Here is a 22,771-nt window from a genome sequence, read left to right as displayed (position 1 = left end):
TTTAAAAAAGCAGAGCAGAACTAGAAAAGAGGTGATTTAAATGTTTTTTCACATATTCAGATCTTTAGACCTGATGCAAATCGTCCCAGTCTACTTGAACTCCCCAAGCAAAGCAATGAACAGCCAACAGTTGACTTGACAGGACACACAGAGCACGGGGTCCTGAAGAGCCACACAAAGTAAATCTTGAAGGGAAGAAGGGGAGAAAGGCAGGAGGAGGAGGTGCAGTGAATGGGCGTTATTTCTTTCCTCCAGAAATAAAGGAGGAAATTTCATCTAAGATTTCATCTAAGACACAGCACAGAAATAAGGCAACAGGAAAAGCAATGTGGATGGATGAAGGTGAAATTGAAGACAAGCAACCCATTTGTTTCTTTGGCAATAGATCTGCCCAGCAAAGTGTTGGATTTTTTTTTTTTAATTATTGTTGTTTTTAACCAATTTTTATTAAAAAAAAAAAAAAAAAAAAAAAAAAAAAAAACATTGAAAGGTTTCAAGGGGCACATAGTAAGAAAGTCAGGTCTGCATGAACCACCCTAACCCAAGTGCACACTTGGTTAAAAAGCCCGCTCAGTCACCACCTGCTTTTAGATCCATTATACCCAGCATACTGCAGGAGCTCACAATTTACTGATAAAGCTTTAAATATCATTTAATCCTCAGCTGTGACCCCACACCATACAGGTCACACTCTGGAGCAAGAGAAGCGGAATTCAGTGACAGGTTGGCAACTGGATGCAAAGGTCAATCACAAATGAGTAGGTCCCTCCTGCCTAAATAATAACAGTAACGATAGCTAAAAGTACAATCACAAGACAGAAATACCCAGCAAAGCAAGAAGAAAAGGGAAGCCGAAGCACTTTGCAATCCACCGTTTGGCACTGCTGCAGAAGACAAGTTCATTCCAGGATGCATTAGCAGGCACATATGCAAGACACGGGAGGTAATTACTCAGGGATGTGACAGCCTCCTTGGCCAAAGCGCTGCCCTTGGTTTTAGATTCAACACGAGAAGATGAATTGCAGGCAATCAAGGAGAAACCTCTGAGAAAAGACTTCAGAAAATGAGATGGGCAGTCTGCAGAACTTGGTAATTTTTACATTAGCCTGTTTGCATTTGAGGAAAGACAATATATTAGCCCAAAGACTTGTTCATGTATCACTGAATGGTTTGGGTTGGAAAGCCTTAAAAACCACATAATGCAGCCCCTGCCATGGTGAGGGCCCCCTCCCACCAGCCCAAGCTGCCCCCAGCCCCATCCAGCCTGGCTTTGGGCACTGCCAGGGATGGGGCACCCACAGCTCCTCAGGTAGGACCTCACCGCCCTCTGAGGGAAGAATTTCTTCCCTAAGTCTCATCTAAACCTCCCCTCTTTTAGTTCAAATCCAATGCTCTTGTCCTACCCCTACACCCCCAGCTTTTTGATTATTGCTCCTTTGCATTAAACACCTCATGAGGCAGTTACCAAATGTTGACTAATTTTTTCCCCGTGTGGATATAGGTCAAAAGCTCACCTCCATGCCTTCCAAGCCAAGACAGAAAGAAGCTCGAATTTCTCTGTGCCTGATCAATAGAAAGCCTCAGGCAAAACAAGAAGGCGGATAGTGAGCTCAGGATAAAGAGCCACCACTTGGCATCTAAGAGGATATCCCAACCACATCCTTTCAAGTGCATGCATCCACATTTAAAATTAAACTTTTGCTAAGGACCGTGCAGAGAAAGGGGATGTTTCTGGATCAATGATTCCTGAATTTGTATTAATCATCAAGCAAACAACTACCTTGCCCTCTCAACTGCTTTCCAGCAAAACAATCATGAATTTGTCTCAGGAAGACAAGGAGGAGACCCATTCTCTTCTCTCCAACCCCAAAACTATCCCACCTTCCCATTTCCTTCAAGGTACAACTAGAAGACACCGAAACACAACAACACTGCATCTCACTGAAACTCTGGAGACCTGCGATCGGCCTCACAGCCATCCTTACACCTGCCCCCAGCTCCCCCTGCCCCAGTTAAGGCTGACGGGTGGCCTGCAAGCAAACCTCAGCCCCTGTAAGCAGGCTGCTGCCCGCAGGTCATGGTGAGGTCCACCCCATGGAAGTGTGAGCTCCCCATTCCGCCTGGCACTGCTCGGTGAGTTATGTGCTGTTTCAGTGACACGTGCCAGCCCACGGCTGTTTCATGGACCCGTTCCAGGCCTCAGAACATCTAGTTTCTTCCTGCCATCGGTAGACATGGACCACAGCCACATGAGAAAACGTTTCTGCATGTTGCACGCAGGTTCGGGGGTTGTTTTGCTGCACGCTGTGCAAACAGCGTTTATCTACGTTACTTCTTGGAAGGTTTTGTTGGTTCTGGTCAGGTACGTTGCTATTTCTGAAAACAGCCCGTGCACTAACCTGGTAGCCTTGGGACACCAGGTGGGTAAAACGGGATCGCTTAGGAATAAAAGTCTCTCTCCCTGACCACTAAGCACAGTCCACTAGAAGACAGATCCTGACTTGCATATTAACGGCTGCTGTGTAGAACAACAAGTTAAAATATTAGTAATGAGAATAGTAATTATCATGGATGTATTATTTATTTGTCTACTCATTCGAAATTTACAGAGAAAAAAAAAGTCTTCAACATTTACAAGAAAGCAATTAAGGCAGCAAATGGATTATTTCTCTTTAAACCTATGAGAAAATGCTCAGTGCATATTTCCTCTCTAATTTGTCTGCACTCAAGAATCTATTTTTGGAAATCTCCCTAGACTGTATTGTAGCACCACATGTACTGTAATGGCATTTTAATTAGCCCAGAGAGCTGGAAGATGCACTATGCATCCGAAAGAGAAGCAGCCTAACAAAATGAGAGCATCCTTCTCTTCCCTTCTTTGAGATTTACAGCAGCTATCAAGTAGAAATACCAATTATGGTTTCAATTGGAATTGACTGTGACTACTATAAAAATCCGGTGCATCGCAACAGCATTGAACAAACCAGAATTGAACAAAAATAAATGTAGTATTTAAGCACTATTTACTCATACTTTAAGGGTGGATGGTAAAAATAAAATGCTGCAGATACCTCCAAGAAGAACAAGGAACCAGCGTGGAGGAAACAATAAAAGTATATTAGAGCTGGGCTCTAAATATGTTAGCGTGTGGCCTGCAACCATAATCAAGAAGCTACCTGTGTAGATGAAAGCCAAACCAATGCTGTTTGCGGGGTTGTTTCTGTTTTATTGCTATTTTTATAAGATCTAATGCCCAAGTCACCCACCTTTCACTGCCAGCGAGTGGCATCACGCATAAACACCATCAGCAAGGTCTTGTATATATTTAATTTGCCATAATTCCTTCTTCTCTCTTTTGATGCCGTAGAAACTAGGTCAGGCGGGTGTCCATCTCTGTTACAGAGGGGGCTGACACACATGGGATCACAGCCCTCGTGTCCCTGAGGGCCCCAGGGACATCAACACGTCCCCACGCCGCGTGGAGGATGCGCGGTGCTCCGCTGAAGCCAGCAGTAGGCCGCAGCACTCAGCACCTCGCAAGCGAGAATTACGATGGGTTTTATAAGCCTTCTTTTGCATTATAATCCACATGAATATTTCACAAGAGGCAGAAGACACTCAGGCGTAGCGTCTGCAACAGCTTTGCACTGCTTTCCTCCCCAGAACCCAGCACGGAGAAATCCAACAGATCGCACTTCAGTTAGCACCAAAGTAAAAGTAACACTCGGAAACAGCTAGCAAGAAAAACAGCCCTGAAAATATTACTCAGAAGTCATCCTAGAAGCCAAACAGCGTAGACGTGACAGAACAGGAAATGCTGTGGTCCTCAAGGTGTTTACAGATCAATATCCAAATGACAATACGCTACTTTTCAGACACCAAATTGTACAAGTGTTGCGTTCTCCTTCCCACAACGTTATTTACCTTAATCCCTTGCAGTGGGAGGATAACAACTCCTACAAAACATGACAACCTTCAGTCTCTGATGGCTCGATCTGCTCAGAATTTGAAAGAAATGCAGTTTTGGAAATCGGCTGTAATAAAACTATTCTTTACATGTCAACGCGAGTGATCTAAGGTCTGTGGAAACCTATCCATTAGGTTGAGGGGACAAAGCTTAATAAAATGACATGGCATGACTGCAGAGAAAAGGAACATCGAGCCATTACAGTAGGCCTGCTTCCTCTTTTGGGGAGGAAATGTCAGACACCCACCTCCCCAACCCCTAAGTAAATGCAGCATCAGGCAAAGAAAAACTACCAGTGAAAGAATTACCATGCAAAATGGCATTTACAGTTTTGTTAAGTACTTTTCCTTTGAAGCAAAAATATCCATATTTAATGTGTTTTTTTTCATTCCCTTGTTCTGTAACGTGTTTCGAAACCAATCGGTGCACAGTGATTAACCACAAAGTCCAGCTTTGGACAAGACCCAGCAGACCCTCGCACTAGAATCGACCAGGCCTACTTGTCTCACATCGGTAGGCTGCACGGTCTTACAGGCCAAAACACAAGACAGAAGACCAAGAAAGAAGACAACCAGCTCCTGTTCAACAGCAAGCATTCACCTAGGTCATGTAGCCTACCATAAAGCTGCCTCTCAGCCATTCACAAAGCACTTCTGACTTCGTGAGGGACGAGCACAGAAGATGCTGAAGCTCCCAATCTCAATCTCCTCCTGCAGGCAGCCAACCTGAACATCTGCCGGCTCAGTTCTTCGGTTACAGGCAGAAAAGGCTGATGCTGTATTTCATACCCACACTCACTGCCAAGCACACGATACCGGGAAAACACAACGTCAGATATTTCAGCTCTATTTTAGGCTTATCTCACCCAACCGTGTCCCACGGCCTCTCCCCGTGGCCAGCATCAGAAGGTCTTCGGTGGTGGTGTCCATCCAACGCCCTCACCCGCTTGGCAGGAGCTCAGGATTTCCACCACACTCTGGCTGCACGGCATGGACAATAAAACTGGAACACACGTGGCTGTGGCCCTGTCCTCCAGGTGGGGTCTGCAGGATCCCACAACGTCCTGGCTCTGCGAGCAGCACCTCATCTGGTACCTTGGCACAGCACCGCCCCATTTCCCCATCCCAATCTGATAGGAAGTCAACTACTAACTCCAGACATCAGGAAAATCGTCCCAATACACCTGCTCCTGAATATGCCATCCTGTTCCCTACCAGCTTGAGACAGTCCAGATAGAGTATCTTAATGTCAATTAACATACAGATTTCTAAAATTTGCACGTCGGATATTTTTAAATCTCAGAGAGAAGGGGAAAAAAAAAAAAAAAAGACTACCGTTTCAAAGTATCTAAAAGTAGATTTCACTTTCACAGACTTGGTGGAACAGCAATTTCCCTGCTTGCAACGAAGGAGCTGAGACTACGCTGTTTATTACTATAAATATATTCATAGATATTTTCCCTGGCACGAAGCACTTCAATTTTAAAGGCAAGAGATTCATCAGCTCTTATGGATAGCTTCATCCCTACTGCTTTTATTCTGTCAGCGAGCACACACGCCTGGCAAGAGTGGAGGAGGGTACAATCTGCCACCATCTGCAGGGTGCTATCCATCTGAAAAGGTGACTGTCCTCAAGAAATTAGCACAGTCCAAGTATTAAACTTCACTAGGGAATATTATGTTCAACCACGCGTCTCTTTCGAGGGCCATTCTGCAAAATGTTCCCATTCCCTGTTAACTGTATGTGTTGGTTTGTTTTTTTTTTTTTTGATTTTGTTTTCAAGTTTTTATGCAGCTTTTTACCAAAAGTGAATAGAATTTTCCTTTCTTCTAGATACCAGGAGGAGGCAGAGCCAATATTCCATAATCACTGATAAATATTCCTGCAGGAGATCCCTGCTATCAACGCAAGGTGCTTAATCTGCTGAGACAGATGCCATGAACTTTAGCACACTAGAAAAAGCAAAATCCACAGGACTTCCTTCGCATTCAGCAGGAGAGGTGCCGCTGGCACCCAGCCATTTCACAATCACGGACTATTCAGAGCGTAAGAATTCACATTTGATAGCTACAAATGCGCAGATATAATGCCACCTTCATCAAAACTAATATTTAAGCAGGTTTTAAAAACTGATTGGTGTTACAAAAATGAAGCGAGGGAAAAAAAAAAACTTGAAATTATCTCCGATTGTCAGCAGGAGGAGACCTACGAAGCACATTTTAAAGACAGGAGAGAAGGTTGAATAACCGGCTTAATTTTCCCTTCTCTCCGGTTGAATAAACCGTCAGGAAGATATCCAGCTGAAAGATAGCCTGGGTCTTCTGAGGGCTCGAATGAGGCTCCAGCTCCTACCCACACGCTCCCAGGGTAGCGTCGTGTGTTCGTACTGCTCCTGAAAGAAAGCTTGCAACTTGCTGAATGCTCCTACAAACACAGAAATTGCTGGGGAAATACACTCACCATTTCACTCCGGCCAACGCCAGAATCATTTTGAAGTACAATTTCATCCCCACTAGTCCCCAAAACAAACTACAGGACCAGGAAGACCAAGACACATCCCCCAGGTCAGCTCAGCCGTGTGACTGCTTATTTCTGTTTTGGCCAGCATAAATTTGCTCACCTAAAGAGGTGAACTAACGAGTTGTATTGCATTCACTGTGCTCAAGCTAATGAGCTACCAAGTGGGGAAAAGGCTCGCCTCTTTAAAGAGAGGAGAAACTGCATTTTACTCGCACAGAACAGCACAGCTTTCCTTGTCCCAGCCCTGCATTTTGTCAGTGCACACGCTCCGTAGGACTTATCCACAAAACTCTTTCCATGGCACTGTGTGTCCAAAGGCTCTGATCATTTCCACAGCAGAAAAGGGAAGCAATAACAATCACCCAGCAACCCATTACACGACGGCTTTCAGAAAGCAGAATAACCTGGGGAAAATTCCTGGATGGAGCAGAGGGCAGGGAGAAAAGAGGCAAAGGAAACTGATGCTCGGGCCCCTCCCTGGCTGCTGCTGGCAAGGGGACCCAGCTATGACTGTGCTGCTAACCAGATGCTCTCGCCTTACGAGCTGCAGCTCCTGGAGTGGATGGCAGGATTGGAAAGGGCAGAAGGAAAAAAAAAAAAAAAGACTTTTCGTTGAGGAAAATAAATATGGAGACATGGAAAGAGATTCGTCAGCGAATAGAAGAGGACTTCGGTTTGATAGAGCTGCTGGGTCCCAGGTGGCTGTCAGCGTGCCCAGGAATTGAGGCTTCAAGTTGCAACCTTTCAAGTGCTCCATCAAGCCTCTCTTCCACAAAACAAGAGCTAAAATACTGGGGAAGACCCCCACACAAGTAAAACTATCCCTCAGAGGTCTGAAAGCTGCTAATCAAAGGCAGAAAACAAACAAACAGAGAAGAAAAACCACAAACCCAGCAAGCTCGGGCACTTGACATGCAGCTTGACGGAGACCAACTATTTCTGAAGCTGGAGAGACCCCAAGGGGGCTTCTCCACCTTCCACTGCTGCACACAAGGCTCCCCAGGCTTGGAGCACGGAGGGCAGTACCTTTTGTTTTAACCCAGCTCCTTCTGTTTCCACACGCATCCAAGAGGGAAATTTAGGACGACCCATCCTGAGAGGGATGAGCCTGCTTCCCACCCAACCAGTGCTGGGGCTAGCTCCACAGCAGCTGAAAGGAAAACCTTCCTTGCTTCTACCTGTTACCTCCTTTATCCATCAGATCAAATATTCCACCCTAAGAACGTGTAATTAACTCTGTATTTAAATTGCAGCAGGCAGGGACTCGGCTTGCACCATGTTAAGTGCCAGAAGAAGGGCCAGCATCGTCCCTGGGCACCTGCTCTTGTGACTCCACCTTCCCAAGAGATCTTACCCCATGCGATACATCCTCCACATTCAGGCCTGTTACTACAGATTGAAATCCGGCCCTCACCAGCGAAAAGCCCTTTTGGTCAAACATTTGAAGGATCAGAAACAAGCAGCCAAAACTGCAAGTCAGCCTGAGCAGGGTGAACACAAGAAAGGACGCTGTTCACATGTCTCAAAAGGGGAAAAGGACAACTTTTGCTTGCTTGCTCTGCTCATACTTCCACAAGGTGTACCTAAAAATTTAGGAAATCGGTGTACAAAGTTTAGACAGTCACTTCTGTTCACTCATGTACCAGATCAAAGCAGCCTCTGCCAGGAATACCCCAGCGAGGAAGAGCTGCAGTATCACGAGCACGCCAAGTAACAGCATGTGTAGAAGCAGCTAATGCTAATCTCTGGGTTTTTGCTTCTAAGAAGAACAGAGCAGGGTGACACTTTCACCTGCTATCCCGTACACTCCAGGATTAGGAAGCAGTGACTGAGATCTGGAACAAGTCACAGCACCACAAGCACCATCAGTGACGGAGCTCCCATCCTGCAGGTTACGTACCCAATTCATGGTGCTGCTCTGGGGGAAGTTGCCGCATGGCACCCCAAAAGTTACCAACATCCACAGCGCCAAATCCTTTCCAAACATGCTGATTCTGGACAAAAGAGATGACAAAGACCATGTCCAGCAAAGGGCAGGTGTTTAAACAAAGCCGTTGGTTAAACTCGGAGATTACCCTGGAAGTACACGAGTAAACCACAAATAAAACACAACGCACCCGATGGGGAACAGCTGTGCCCAGTGACCATGCTCCGAACTGCGAAACCGAGCTGGCTCCTCGCTCTAAAAATAAACAACCCGACCCAAGAAAAGCTCCGAGGAAGAGAGCTTATTTTTAACGGGAGGTAAGAACGCAGCAATCAGAAGCATTCATCCGAAAACTGCCTCGCTTTAAAATACTCCAAGTAAGCTCTGTCTGTGGAAATTACCATCTTTACATCGGAGCCATGAAGACACGGACTTTGTGGACAGCGCTGGATGGAGATGGAGAAAGGCAATTAGACATGTGAGGATGTATCTGTCTGCACTCGTGCAGGAGGAGGACTGCAAAGGACATTTTATGCTGTCATAACCCTGACAGCAAGAACGAGCTTTTTGCGTATCGCCAGAAAGGCAGAAATCCCATCAAAGATTTTAATGCAAGTGCTCGCAGCTGAATTTTGGCATCGGCTCACCCATGGCCTTGTGAGAGCTCCCAACATCTCACCTCAGCGCCTGCTGTCGTTCACCCTGACCATGGGAACGCAACAGAAAGCTCTGGCAGAGGAAAACCTCACCATTGCCATGCAAAAGGAATGCTGGTTATGGTGATGAGCAGCTGGAGAAGCCACCTACCATCGGCATCGTGCATTGATTTCTAGAGCAACAGCTGCATGGAAGCTCAGGACCGGGCCAGGTCCCAGGTAGTGTCCCCAGGGCAGCATCAAGGAACCACCAAGCACCTGCACAGGGGCTTCTCCGAGCACCTGGGGCTCTTTTTAAAAACAGGTATCAAGCCAGGAGGGAACAGAGACTGCAAATAAACTGTAGGAGAGCACACAGGGCATGTGTGATTTTTTTTATTTTTATTTTTTAAGGTACTATCTAGCTGTCATCTTTCCCCCAGCCCAAATAGGAAAACCACTCGGCAGAGGCTGCTTGCTGGGCAGCGGAGCCACGCGGCTTTATGAGAATTAAGTCTCCATTCCCAGCCGTCGTGGACGGGCTCCTTCCACCCCAAGGAGCTTGCGAGACATTTCCACTCACCCAGCCGATGACGGCACTGAACGGCTTCAAACACGGGCAAGGCGTGCGAACTGTAACAGCAAAACGTGCCAGGAGGCATTCACAGCAACTCTATCCTGTGCCGAAGTTTCCATGACAAATGTGACAAAAAGAGATGAAAAAGCATATTAACGAGTATTGTTTGCCCATTCCTTTCGAGCCCGTAAGCTTTTAATTGCAACATAAAGCCTCGCAGGGGACTGCAAAGCCAGAGAGACGAACAACCCCACGGACTGCATTTGCGTAAATGGCACGGGCACCTGGATGTGCACAGTGCACGAGGTCTGTCCCGAGGCCGTGGTAATGACATAATAAGAAAACTCAGGAGACTGTTAGCATCTAAGGTGAGCTCTGAAATCCGGGAGGATTTCCTTGAATGCAGCATCAGGTGGCTGCATGATGAAATATTTTTCATGGGTTACAAAAGAAAAAAATGATAAAAATGCTCCGTACAGGTCTGTTACGGGAGCATTTGCTGAGTGCTGGCGTATCCGAGCCTCTTCTCAACCAAAGGCTCTACTCAGCCTACTCAGTTTCAGGATTCACCTTCATAAGCAGGGAAATTATGCAGACAAACCGAGGGCAATGCAGTGGAACCACCCAAACACCACGAAAACAAGAACGTGCTCAAAGGCCAGAGAGCAGCTGCAGCGCCCCAGCTGCCCACGTACCACCTGCAGACTTCTGGGGTCGTCCCAAGGGCCCTTCCAAACCCCCAGGGGGAAAAAAATATATGTATTCCCTACCTATGTACATATATTCCCTAAAAATACATATATCCCCTGCCTTAAAAACTACATATACCCTTCCCAGAAGTGAAACGAGTACGTTAGTTTCAAAGGAACGAACCTGACGATGACGAGGCACGACCAACATCACGGTTTTGATTTAAAAGTTCACGTTTAAGCACAACGAAACCCTGATTTAGGGCCGCTGACGATACCAGGCTGCCAGCACGTTGCGAGGAGATGCTGCAGGTCATGCCGGGCACAGCCAGCGCCGCCGTAACCTGATAACTGCTGCCGGAAAGGCAAGCCGCACTATCGGAGCCATAGAGAGTTTAACAAACACGTACCCCACCACAAGCAGGAAATTAAAAGCCACAGCTAAATAAAACAAAGAGTGAGAGTTGCAAGCAGTGCAATAAGCCTCCTTGTAAAAACAGCGATGCCAAGAAGTGTCATCATGCTTAGTAATCACAAAATATCTGAAAAAAAAAAAAATCAAGGCTTTTTTTTTTTTGTGTGTGTGTGTGTGAAGTCATTCCTGTTTTCTTATATCGGTTTTTATTTGATGTCTGCAAACAGAAAAGGCTAAATCGAGATACTGCTCAAGATACTCCTCATGGCACCATTTTGCCAGGAGTAACCAGAAAAAAATTGATTTCAGTTGTTTTTGTTTGGCTTTGATTTTTATTTTGTGTGTGTTTTTTTTGTGTTTTTTTTTTTTATTTTTAATCAAGTTATCTCCCTTTTTTCACACTAAAGCCAGGGCTGCAGCAAGTTGCTGAGCCCCAAACAAAAGCCAAGCTGCACCCCCCTAAAATTCAACGCGCACTTTGGAGCTGCTCCCCAGCCATGGGGTCCTCTTCGCATGGAAAGTAAGGGCATCAAAAAAACTCCAGCCAGTGGGGAAAGCAAAATTAATTGCTCACAGCCCTGTTCCTGGAGCTGCAGGAGGCCAGCACCTTTGCTGCCGATCCCATGGGCAGTGCGTGCAACGCCACCAAAACCTACCCCAAAGCTCTGCAGGCAGGACAGCGGCCTGAGAGCGATTCCGCATTTAGGGAAACCACAAAACAGACCTCGTGGGGCAGGAGGGAAGCATGGAGGAAGACAGCAGCTTGAAACCAGCAGATGATCAATTGGGAGATGCTATAAAAAGCACCAGAAACCCCGTGCTGGTGCAACCAGAGGTGCCCGTGCCAAGTCCTAACGCTAATTCCTCTCCCGTGCTGTTGGGACCCCACCTTCCGCATTTACTTCTGACAACAAGATTTGTCTGCAAAGAGTCTCTGTGTTACACGTCTGGCTCGGCTCACAAAGATGAAAAGGCTCTGAAGTAGGGCAGAGAGGATAAAATAGCCCGGGCTTTGCGAGGCTGCGATTCTCTCCCTCACCAGAGATGCAAGAGTCTTTGGAGAGGAGACACGTGCTGCCTGGAGTTATGATCTAAGATTTCTTAAGAATATTTTTGTTTAATGCAAAACTGGCCTTGAACTCTCCCTCTGCAGCAAGATACAAGTAAACTTAAAAGCAACACCTTTCCTTTATACTTGTTTTTTAAGGTCTGTAGCTCCAGCAAATCGATACTATACGCTGCTGCTGTTCACTTCTGGTCTGTATGAAAGTGCACGTCTCCAGAAGAGGATGCTGGATATCGTAAAATTGTAAAATTGCAAAGTACAAGGCTTATTATAGAGAAGACAATGCTGTCACACCAATTAATACAAGGTGGGATGCATGCGTGTGGATCAATTAATTATGTGCATGTATATATACAACCACTGTCGTATATAGACAAATATATCTGGAGACATTTGGCTCTGAAATATCTTTCTGTAAGCTTTATCCTCCCCTCTTTTACATGGGGAAGGGCGACTGTAACGTGGCAGTTTCCTTAGATGGCAGGTTCAGGGTTTCCCACTGTACAGCTGCCTTCCTTGCTTGGTGCCAAGAGCCGCAGCAAGAGCATGCACGATAAGAGCACCGCGGATGTTGTGCACCGCGCAGTATCAGCATGTGATCCCACCTGTGTATTATTTAAAACAAACAATAAGAGATTTCCCACTTGGTGGAGTTACAAACAGAAGCCCCCAATCTGCATCTTACAGCATTTTGAAGCTAAGAGCAGCGCTGCTCCTCCAGAGGCTGTAACAGTGCAGAAACCCAAACCAGCCCACGGCAACCCCTGGCTCCCCCAAAGATCCCCATCTCAATACACTGAGCAGACAATTAGCAGGAATTTGTCATCCTTTGCAGGCCACCTGCAAAGCAGCAGCTGAAAACACTTGACATTTGTCTGTTTCTCCATATAGGATTCCTCCTGTGCTGCATATGGTTCTCCTTCAATGGAGAGCGCACGGCGGCACAGCCAGCCGGACCGCCGCAAAGTGCTGCATGTGAAGGAGAGGACCCACGCTGGAGGCTCTGGACAGGCTTTCAACCTTTGATTCACCACTTACCCAGCACTGCTCTGCCGCTCGGATCCCATAGGCAAAGCAAAGAGAAGCAAAGAACAGCCCCAGTTCGTGCAGCTCTTACCCTTTCCCAGCTATACATCTCGTGGTTTGATCCCCCTCTGCTGCACATTAACTCACTGAGTAACGCAGGACAAACCCTCGCTGCTTTACCTCAAATTACTCCTCGGTACCCAAGGCATATCCATTGACAGCTTTCTCTGAACATATTGTTCTCCATCTACAGTTTAAAATTCATTTGTGGCCCTGCATTGTTGTCATCCTGCATGCCCGGCTCCGGAATACATGGGGATTGACCTTTTCAGATTTACATTTACAACACGCAGAGTCTCTGGGAGCTCTGTTACAGAGAAAAACCAACCGAGTGGAATTTCTGGAATGGTGACTGGACTACTGATGTTTCCTAGGGCAAAGCACTTACCGCCTGTATTCCATCCAGCTCGCTAACACCCTGGTAAACAAGAGAAAATTGAATGGCCAAAGCAACCTAACTGGCTGGAATCTCCTGAAAGACGCAAAGCAGACTCCCATGGCCGCCACACAAAGGAAAGATGCCTCGGCAGTCAGTGCTCAAGGGTAACACAAACAATGTTCCAAATTAAGGATGCAAAAATAATAATTAGTAATAATAATGCAGATCAAGAATTGGGTTTCCAAAAGAAAAAGGGCCAGGCGCTTCCAGAAGCGCTGCACCACGTATCGAGCCTCATGTTTCTCCTTTTCTTTTGCAGACACCACTGCAGATGCCCCCTTTATCCCCAGGGTGTACCTGGTTTGTGCAGACACCTATCCAGCTGCCCAGTACCTCCCCCAGCCTGGAGCTGGCCCTTCTCTTCACCACATGCTTTTCCTGAAGCAACAACAACTCATAACACATGCTCAGCCCCCAAAACACTGGATTTACCAGCACGGCCCTGCTACCTGACCTCGTCTGTGCAGTCACCCAGCACTGCAGAACCAGGTTCCCAGCTCAGCTTTCAGGTGTGGCAATCCTTCTTACAAGCACAGTCTCTACCTTCAGGCTGGACTACTCCAAGTATCACCACAATCAGGTCTCCTCAGTCCTAAAGCATCCTCATCCAAAAATGCTACAGAGAACACAAAACAGGAGACGCCATCGATACTAATGAAGTTACGGCACGATGGGATTTTCTCTCCAAGGGAAACCTCCTCTTGATCTTACCAACTTCAAGTTGAAGCTTTTGTTACGTGCACTAGCTCTTGCACAAAGAGACAGCGTGAATTTAAGGAGCAGCAGCATCCCCAAGCATCTTCTCCACGGGTTCCCTAACCCAGATCTGCCGCCTCACTCTGTATTTGCCACCCTGCAAATCATCGCTCTTACAACACATCCAGCTTCACGTTCTTCTCCCTTCCAAAAAAAAGCTCACCTGCTTTTTTAAAATGAATGGGTGATTTTTAAGGTATTTTCTATCTAATTACCAGCAGTGTTTTGAGCACAGTATGCTGTGCAGTACACGTACAGCAGTTTTGTACAGGTCAGAAACACCTACCTGTTTTTTTTAGCAATATTTTCTAAACTACTGCAACACAGTCTGTTCATCTTGTCCTCCATCGATACAAACTATTGATCAGTGTCACCACAAAAATCCAGCAGAAAAGTAAAGAGAGAGGAGAAGAAATGGAGAGCTGACTGCACAGGGGACAGCTCGGTGCCCTCACGGGGCAGAGGGTATCGGCGAGCACTGTGAAGGGGGAGACTCAAGGGACAACGCAGGACTCCAGGAAAGGTGCAAAGCAGCAGGGAGATGGGACACAGCCAGGAAAAAGCACACCCTGACAGCGCTGCCTGGGGCTGGAAGCCTGCTTGCTTTTAGTATTTCTTCGGGAGCTTTACCTGTGAAAGGAAGGAGAGGGGAGGCAGGTTTATGGTATTTGCTTTGGAGCAAATCTGCCAAGCAAGTGAGAGCCCTCAGTGCGGCTTCACCACACTGGGGAGGTGATGACACAGGGACCAGGAGGTACCACAGTCCCTACCCTTCCCAAATCAGGCAGCAAGGCAGGCTCTGAGCGTTTTCCTGGCAGGTGAGGACAGGCACAGCTCTCACAACCTGAGCGGCACACCTGGGGAAGAAGCAGCCTTTAAAGGATGGCTGAGCTTCCCTGCCAAAGGAACGAGGAACTGCAGTGCACAGAAAGAAAACACATTATCTGCGGGCTGCAAGGCTATTTCACTCCTTCTCAGATTGCAATCACCACCACAAAGCCCGGATTCGATCATCTCTGGCTAACTGGAGCAAACAGAAGCATTTTACAGACGGGAATGCCACTGCAAACAAACCATAGCAAGCTTGCACAGCTGGCTAACTACAGTTCCTCCTGGTGGACCTTTGATGGCTCTGGAGGCACATGGGCAGCCTGCTCTGTGACACCAGCAGCATGTTACACCAGCTGGGCAATGCACACCACACAAATAACCACCTAAGGCACGTCTATTTTCACTCTTGTGGTCACCATCAGAAATGCCAGCAATCCCTTGCAATACTGCGTTCTTACTATCCACATCAAATTAGCATCTGTCCTCGAAAGTAGGCGCTCTACAAAAGAGCCAGAAGGACGGACTTTGGACGTGCAGTTTGGAAACACGCGGATCAATGGGGCTCTTGTTTACCTGCAGTTCAGGAATTTCCCCTTTTAAGGGGGCCTGCCCAAGCTGCCCCCACTCTGTGCATGGACACTTGCTACCCGAGGCCATCACAAAACATCACAAAACGTCCCGAATGTGCATAACGTGGGATGCAAAGGCTAAAGGATGATCCAAAAAACGCAGTATGCACAATACAGACGACCACTGTACGTGTGAATGCCTGGAAAAAATGTACAGCACAATCAGGAAAACACAGCAGGTGAATTTCTAAACACACGGGGCTTTTAGGGCAACGAGTGGCATGGAAGAGAATAAAGCAGATTTAATTTCTGTCACCAAGTGTTTCCTCGGAAGATGATCCCTATAAAAAGGAAAGGGGCAGGGTCAAGCACATGGATACAGGTAGGGACTGAAGGAGGAGTTGCTCTTCCTGAAGTTTCAAGGTAATAAAATAAGCCTACGGAGGAAAACTCAAGTTCCTAGTACGACTCAGGGTAAGATTTCACTGTCATTAACTAATCCCAAAAATGAAATAATTCCTGTTAAACAAGAACGAGAGCAAATCCACTGCAAATAATTTCAGATTCCCAAAAGTCCAAGCCTCTGAAGCGCTTTTCAGAAATTAAAAAACCCCGTCACCTGCAGTCAAAACCCAGGCAGAAGTTCGCATCGCACGCACGCTCTCCAGCAGCATCCGCCTGCATAACCCACGGGGAGATCAAAGAGCCAGAGCGAACACTCGGCTCTGAAAGCCCTTCAGCTGCTGCGCTGCCAACACGTAAAAAGGTTTCAGGAACACGTGTAGTTATCTAATAAAATCTAACTTCACCCAGCAAAGCGTCGTAAAGCAGGTGGCACTGGCCTATGGATTTTGCGTTAACTTAATATTGACAGTTTCGAGCCCAGGAGTACCGCTTACAAAAAGTTTAAATAAAAAAAAAATACAACTGAAGAGGAAGGTTTTTTCACTGCACAAAAGCACTGTTGAGAAACCCAAGGACTCGGAAAGCAGCAAAGAGGAAAGAAAACCTCCTGAAGAGCTCCAGCCGGCAGTCTTGGGTTACAGCACGACAGCAGCCGGGAGTAGTTAACAATTTCCACTTAAGCTAATAGAAAGATTTCACTTCAATTTCCACTGAGCTACTACCAAAAGCTTTCCTTAGGTTTAGGACGGAAAAAAAGTATTTCCCCTCCTCCCTTTTCAGCTTGCTCAGGACACGGCTAGGAAAGGAGAAGAGGCACCAAGAAGGTGCCAAAATTAAGCACGGTGTGACCGACTGCAGCTCCCGCTGAGGCTGCTGATCCCTTAGCACAGCCTTTTGCTTCCCCACCTGCCCGGCCACATAAAGGCAAACCTAACACATCCTTTAGGATGTATCTGCTCTCCCCCTGCTCTGGATGTCCCTCCGGCAGCCCTGAGTCCCACCGGTGTCCCGAGGTCCCCATCCGCCCACCTCCCCGCGCTGCTCTGCTTGCGGGGCGATGGAGGGGATGGGTGCTGTGCGCCCCCTGCTCACCGAGTCCGAAATGCTCTTCTTTAAAAGCAGCTGCGGGTCTTAGTCCCTTTCAATTTCAAGTTCCAAAGCTTGCAATACGGAATTTGGAGAGAGACCATTAAACCAGTCACATGCAGCCTTAAAAAAAAAGAAGAAGAAAAAAAAAAAACCAGCCCGGCACTACGCTGTTTTTGTAAGTCTTCCCTTTTCGGAGTCCAGGAACGGTCTCGGTCTCTTCAAAGCCTTTTGTAACACGCTGCCCTTTTACTCACTCATTAGCCTTAAGTGCAGCCATTTGCTAATTTCGAAATGCAGTTGTTCATAAATCAAAGTTCAAAAGGTGCTTAAAAACAATTTAGTCACCGCAGCTGGTGACCGTTGATCTTTACAGCTTCAGTGACTTGGTAGCATGGAAATACCCTGCTAACGGAAGCACCCGTCTAGGCACATTACCAAGTAATCTTTGGGTTTGGGCAATATTCTCTGGTTTTTATTAGCCTGCAAAAGCAGGGCGAGGTGGCAAAGGATCGGTGGAAGCACTGGAGACCAAGCAGCCCCTGGGGAGCCGGCGGGACAGGGGCTGCAGTGGGGCTCAGAGGTGCTTGTTGTGGTCAAATTCTTATTTCTTATGTCCAACCTGAAGAAAGTCACACGTTTACCCCTTAAACAACTGGAATTTGACAATCCCACGCAGCATCGGAGGAGAATTTCTGCTCCTGGGAACTACCCGCAGGTTCCTTCTTCCAGCTCTCTTTAAGCGTATGGAAACAGGAAGCTTTCACTCAGAAACCTCAAGGAAATTAAGATGAGGTTCCCACAGACACCCCAAACACCTCATCCAACACATTTCTAACAGAGCAGCAGGAACAGCACGGCTGGCAGGACTAGGGAAGTGATTATCCTCGTGTACACAGCACTGTGAGCCCACACCTTGGGTGCTGTGCTCAGTTGGGGCCCCTCGCTACCGGAGACACTGAATTAATTGCTCGAGCACATACAGAGAAGACCCCGAAACTCATCTCCAACCCAAATGATCCTATGAGTCATGGCAACATTGCAAAGATAGGCAGGACCATTTTTTACAATTCTAAGGATTTTTTTTTTAAATCTATTTCACATTCACATTCATGCTCAACACTTGAGTTGGATTCCTCTCCGCTGCAGAGAAATCAAGTGCCCGGAGCACCACCCAGGAGCGCCACCAGGCAGAAGGGGATATTCAACTAATCGACTTCTGTCTTTATGAACAGCATATAAAGAAAAATCAGCTTTCTCAGTCCCACAATCCACAAGCACGAGCAGATGCACGGACCGGCCCTTGCCATGCAGTGGACATGGGCTAGAAGAATCCATCAGGATAATGGAGGAGGATGGGGATGGCCCTTGTAACAACTCCAGACAGATTTGTTTAAGGAAAAATGACAATGTTCATTTTTTTCTGGAGGGAGGGAGAGGAAAAATAACCTAACTTGCACCGTTTCTTGGTCTCAGCAGTTAATTATTCCTTGTCAGTCCTCTGCTTGCCCTCTCCAGCCTCTCCACACTTCACCTATCTCCATGCTAGTCTGCTTTAGAGAATTAAAAGCAGGTAGCTACCAGATCCACAAGTCCAGAGAAAGTGTCAAGCAGGTTTGGCAGTGCCTATTTCCACAGGGAGGCACTAAGATGGGCCAAAAATGCGACAGCTAAAACCAGCCAAATGTTACAATCTGCAAGTCCAGGGGAGGCAAAGAGAAAAAAAAAGAAACCCTGTATGCTCTCTAGTGTTTCATCAACATTTATCGATTTATTTTAAAAGTTGGGTAGGATACGAGTAATTAATAGACTGCCATATGCCCATGTGCTGCATCTGCTACAGCAATTTATTCTTATAGTTACTCAGTTCCCAAAGAAAGTAATAAAATGAGATAAGGATCAGCATCGTGACACTTGGAAATAAGCTCGTTTCCATGACTGTCAGCAGGAAAGCAGGAATTAATCCCCTAAATTTCATCCTGAAAAAAAAAATAACAGTGAAAGCAAGTCCAATGAAGAAAAAAAACTGTAAGACGGGGGAAAAAAAAAGTGTTTGGAAGAGCAGTGGCCTTATTACGCTGGCAAGCACACAGCCCATGAGATCAATGTTTTGATGAGCACAAGGCCTGGTGCCAGAGGGGGACGGGAAGGAGGAGAAGAGACTTCAATGAGACGAAAGCATGGAGAGAGGAAGAGGCAGGGAAGCGGTTTGAGGATGAACTAGGTCAGGGGTGGGTTCGGGACAAGGGGAAGCAGAACGTGCTCGCACAGGACGCTCGGAGCTGGCGAGGAGCAGGGACCTCGGACAGGGTGCTGAAGGCTGGGAGAGGCAAGGAAGGAGTGGAAGGGGGGGCTGCGCTCACCTGCAAGCAAAACAGGGGTGCCACGAGGTTAAACGAAGGAAAAGGACCTAGATTCACCCTTGCACACAACCGAGCACAAGCCTTCGTTTGCCAAAACGGCTCCGTGACCATTCAGATCTCTAGCTAGGTATACCAGCAGCATGAAGACTTGTGGATTTGGGGACTTCCTTTATAAATTTTTTTGGTACCGCCTCTTTCTGCACTTCAGCAGCACCAAGTTGTGCCCCACCACACGGCAGAGTTTGCCAAAGGGATTTATTTCTGGGCTCGTGATGCACTTCAAGGTGGGAGCTGTTTCGGCACCGACATCGCCTGGCTCCCGGTCCCACCACAAAGTTTCTAGGTCAGGAAGTGAAGGCTTGGTGTCTAAAAGCAGAGATAATTCTGGAAGACAGGAATCCCACATTTAGAGACGTGGAAAGATGATCCTAATGAGTTTAACTGAATTGAAACCTTGCTTATTTAAAAAATTAATGATTGAATATGAAGACAAATCTGCACCCCTTTAGATAAAAACTCATCCCAGCAGCCCTGGGGGGGGGACACAAAGAAACAAGTTTCTTCGTTGCCACGAAGAAACTTGTGCACACACACACATCCCTGCACCATAAACCGAGAGATTCAAAGAGCTGAGTGATAACCCAGCGTATCAGCAGGAGGCTGCCAGGGGACTGGAAGGAGACCGGCAGCTTCTCATCTCCCACGCTAACCACAGGCTTTTTCCCCGGAGCCCGAGCCCGGACCACTGAACCCCGTTTCAAGGGAATCTGCTGGGAGCCATCGCTTGCACACTTGCCTGGGTCTCGTGTTCCAAACCGTGAACAAAGCCTCTCTTAAATGTGGTTTGATTGACGCAAATCAAGAGCTGAGCGGGTGATTCATAGTTGTCAGACCGTAACACTTGCATAAAAACAGCATGTGGACAAACTTGCTGATGCACTCAAACGCTCGGCAGATATCGTGAAAGGCAGAGCCGAACGCAGACCACGCGCGGTAACGTCGTTTTTGTTCTCCCCCCCCCCTCAAAAAACAATTTGGATTTTCCTAGGTAACAGATAGCGCCGCAATAAATCTGCAGGCATAAACGTGTAGTAAGCATTTTGCTGCACTCCCCTGCAGCTTGGCAGGAAGCATTAACGTGTGGAATAAAGTCATAATGCGAGTGGCACTCAGGGATATCCCTGAGCCGGTTTGCTGCAGTTTGGCAGAAGGGCTGCCTCGGTGCCAGCCACGTATTCTGGCCTTTCTATTCCCAATTTGAGTCTACTCCCTCTTCCTTTATGGCAGAGGTTTTCCCTTCCTTCTCCTTCCCTGTCATCCCCTTCCCCTTGAGCTTCACAGAGGAAGAGCAGTGCTGGAGGACAGGACCATTTCTCCCCATCCCATAGAGATGCAGCAGGAGGGAGCCACGAGCAGCACCCGACCCAGCTCCAAGCACAGCTCTTTGTGCCGTACCCCAAACCGATCCCACACGGAGGGCTCCCTGCTTGCCCTGCACCACGTGCCGGCCCTGCAGCAGGCTCACAGATGTCGATGAAAGACATACAAAAAGCAGGGCCTTTTCTATGCAAAATTTTCTATGCTTCCGAGCTGGAAGAGGGCAGGAATATAGGGAACGAGCGGCTAACCCTAACACTACCCACCACACAGAGCATGCAGAGAGGCTTCTACCATCGCAGCTCATGGAAATGACACCACTACGCTCCTGCAAACAATTAGGAAGCAAAACAACACACAAAAACCCTGCCAGCAACACGCAAGAAATGGAAGACAGAGTTTCATCCTCATCTCTTCACAAACCATCTCAAGACAACTGCAAACATAGGTGAGAAGATTCAAACAAGCATGACTTCTGAACTAATTCTTGCAGCCAAGATGCACTTAGATGATGCACTTTGTTCTAGGGACCTTGGGAACTTGAGCATCTTCTCTCCAGCAGCATGCCTACTCAGATCTTTTCCCATCTTTTCCTCTGAAGGGCTGGAAACCATTGAGATCTGCCCTGTGGCCTGCACCAAAGCGATGCTCTCCAAGCTAGCTCTGCTACCTGATGAACTTTCTCCACTCACAGATTTTCAGTGCACGGATCTAGATGTACATCTTTGCCTGTACAAAGCGAACACCTCTAAAATGTGTGCCAGTTTCAGCACCGACCTCTCCGTGCATGGACAAAACCCCTGTCACTGCATGTCTGCTCCTTGCTGCCTGCCCAAAGCCCTCCGCAAGCTGGACGCCGTCCCTGCCTTCACCACTGTCACATTTAAGGAGTGCTGCTGTGCTACAAGGAGGATATTTGAAGTGTGAGCACTGAAATCGCTTTCAGCATACCAGAAGCCTTCCAGCTGGCTCAAGAGGAGCGAGGCTTTGAGGCACTCGAGTTTGACATCTCTCCACTAGCGCAGTTGGGACCAGCCTCAGAAGCGTTTCCACCACCAGGGGAATAACAAATCTGACTCACCAAGATGGAAATAGTTAAGCAGAGGGGAGCAGCAAAGAGGGAAGAAAATCTGTCAGGAAGGCAGCAACGTGAAGGAGCGAACCACAGCACGCTTCACGCCGCGCCGCTGGAGCGGCCACCCCTCCTCAGCCTCTGGTTTAGTCATTATTATAAAAAAACAACACACAAAGCCCTGACGAAATTAGCTGATGAAGCACCGCAGCGTGTCACTGGGAAGGAAATTGAAAAGCTAATTTGCCTCGACATTTCTCGGTATAAACACCTGCAGTCCCGTGGCAGCTTTAAGTCACTGGAGCTCAACGTGCCCCAGACCTCCAGGTAGGGAAAGTTGCTAAAAAACTGATGCCCAGAGACCTTCCAGCAGCTCATATTCTGAAGTAAAAATGCTGGAGACAATGAGGTGCTAGGAAAGGAACAAATCACTTATCCCAAGATTTAAGAAAACCTCAGAGCTGGTATTTTTTGCACTTATGTCCTTCCACCCAAGCTCCCATGAAACTCCCCTAACTCTGTTTATAAGTAAACACTCTGGCTGGAAGACTTTCTTTTTTTAAAAGTAGCACTGAGTTCTCAAGGTCTACAAGCACACCAGTAAGTGCCCATGCAGCGATGGCAGGATTTTTCCCCCCCGTTACATTGCTGCCCAAAAATCTGGCAGGATTCAGCTTCAGCTGTGCTCTCCAAACAAGAGAGCGCTTCTTACTGCGCTGGCCAAGCGACGAGAGGAAGGGATTTTCGGGCAGGACACCACAAGCAGCTGTCTGCGAGTGTCAACAGCTGGAAGTTGAAGCACGTTGCCCTAAAATAGAGGAGAGGGCAGCAGGAGATGGACACGCGGGGCACGACGAGGTGACAGACAAGAACAAGTAAGGGCTTTCCAATCTAGTCCCTATGGTAAATGTTGATAGCTCTTCGGGCCTGGGTTTTACGAAAACACCAGTGTGACTAACAAATTTAGGAAGTCCTGAAACTAAATCTTGCA

The 22,771-nt window shown here is 47.3% G+C and overlaps 1 protein-coding gene across 21 annotated transcripts in view; it reads right to left on the bottom strand.

Moving 5' to 3' along the window:
- HDAC4 (histone deacetylase 4) overlaps positions 1–22,771 on the bottom strand; it is a 231,884-nt gene that overhangs the window by 155,604 nt on the left and 53,509 nt on the right. The window contains exon 1 of one of the 21 annotated variants that reach the window (XM_068686158.1): positions 16,975–17,140. The exons of the other annotated variants lie outside the window; for them this stretch is intronic. The gene's annotated coding sequence lies outside the window, so the exon portion shown is untranslated. Of the gene's footprint in view, positions 1–16,974; positions 17,141–22,771 lie in introns of those variants that run through there. 21 annotated transcript variants of the gene reach the window in all.

Source organism: Anas acuta, chromosome 6 (assembly GCF_963932015.1).
Source record: "Anas acuta chromosome 6, bAnaAcu1.1, whole genome shotgun sequence".
Lineage (NCBI taxonomy): Eukaryota > Metazoa > Chordata > Aves > Anseriformes > Anatidae > Anas > Anas acuta.
Note: the sequence above shows the minus strand (reverse complement) of the source record. Positions and strands in the feature narration are given on the sequence as shown.